Below are 2,064 nucleotides of genomic sequence, written 5' to 3' on the forward strand. Positions count from 1 at the left end.
ATGTAACTAATCAATACATTTGATCAGAACTGATTTAAAGTTACTGGACATGATCATTTGTAATCGGATAGAGACATCAGATCAACAAATGAGAGATCATTTGTGGAGTCGTTTAGATCAGTGGTTGTCAACCTGTTCAGGCCTTTAGCGACCCCCAAAATAAAGGTCCCATAGAGCAGAGACCCCCACTGTAGCTGAAGGTGGTTGAACACAGACATGAACATTGAAGAACAGTCATGTGGAGACAGGACCATCTATAAGGGGGAATAAAGGGGAGATTTTTGGGGTCCATCCATAAAGTCAGTAAAATGATGGTCCATTGTTCTATGAATCTGTGATAACCACATTTATTTATTCATCTGAATAATATCCACTGTTATCCAGGAACGTTTATTATCATTCAGGGCTGCCAACGTTGGTCGTTAAGTCGACGCGGTCGTGGTTGACCAAGATTTTCATTGGTCGACCAGCAATGGTATCAGTTTCAATACCGTTAAAAAAATTCAAATCAAAAATACAATGCACTTATATACAGTAGGTGATAAGGATTAAATATCAAATATAATTTATTTAATGCCTAAACATGATTCTATGTAAAGCAACAGCTGTGTCAGCGCACTGACCTCAGAGCAGAGACGGGACAAATGAAGACAGGCTTGGAAACAAACATCCACTATTGAATCAATCCTTTTTCTGCATAAGAACATGGATTATCCTTATAATGATATGGATTATGTAAATAGATCCACTGCTGTCTCTGGCACAGCGGGGCGCACTGCGCACCTTTGTTTGACGTGCGCTGATCTGATGTTGACATTGTTATTAATAAAAGCAGGTTTACCACTAAATCAAACGTAAATATGTCCTTTGTATGAGGAAAAAATGGGTTTTAATTGTCGGTTTCACGTCACGGATATAAAAAATGTCTGCCTGACCTGTAGGTTTCACTTTTGCTTTGTCGGGTTGTGGTCAAAGCTTGAATAAGGTTCATATCATTAATGGTTTGTGTTTAAAAGCAAATCTGCACCACAAAAAGCCAAAAGAAAATATGTGTATCTCGTCCTCCTTTGCATCTGATCATTCATTCTCTGTTTTTTCATTTTTTTTGGTGGACTAATCGCTACATGTGCCATAGCCTTGGTCGATCAACCATTTCCTTGGTTGACTACAGCCCTACTATCATTACATATCATCTTAAAGATGGAAATCCTTGTTTTAATCACAAATAAAATGGGTTCAAAGTTACCGAAAATGGTGGAAAAGCTGGTGAAATGGGATTTTAAAAACCACAGAAATTGATTAAAAGTTGTAAATCAGAGTGGGCAAAAACAGACAAAAAAAGAGTTAAAAAGGGTTCAAAGTGTCAATATTGGAACAATTAGTTTAAACTGGCAAATAATGGGCATGAAAAAATGGTGAATGTGGTTAAATTGGCAAAATGTAATCATGAAATATGATGAAAAGAGGCTCAAATTGTTAAGAAAAAATACTCTTCGACCCCAAATGGTGTCCTGACTCCATGTTGAGAACCCTTCCTTTAGACGAATGCATAGAAGTTTTTACTGTGATTGTTGGTGTTTTCACTGTGAATGTGTGGTGTAGTGAAAATATATCACTGGGATCAAACATGTAGTGACCAATCCCTGTCCTCACTGTACCATACAGATGTCCATCAAACGTACAGTAACCACGTGTTGAACCACATTTCCCTGTAGCTGTGCTCACATCTTCACTGACCACCATGGGGCGATACAACACGACCTTCCATTTATCTACGTCTGCTTTAACAGACGCTAATGAGAATGCCATTAGTGACAGATGGTTTCCACGGTAACACATAACAGCATGCAGCCATCTCCAAGGAGGCAAAGGCACGAACACACACACATTAACACACACACACACAAAAGTGTAGTGACGTGATGTTTCCACAGAGTCACACATTTGACACATGACAAAGTTACACACGCACACGCGCACACACACACACACACACACACACACACACACACACACACACACACACACACACACACACACACACACACACACACACACACACAG

Source organism: Gouania willdenowi, chromosome 13, assembly GCF_900634775.1.
Source record: "Gouania willdenowi chromosome 13, fGouWil2.1, whole genome shotgun sequence".
NCBI classification, from domain to species: Eukaryota; Metazoa; Chordata; class Actinopteri; order Blenniiformes; family Gobiesocidae; genus Gouania; species Gouania willdenowi.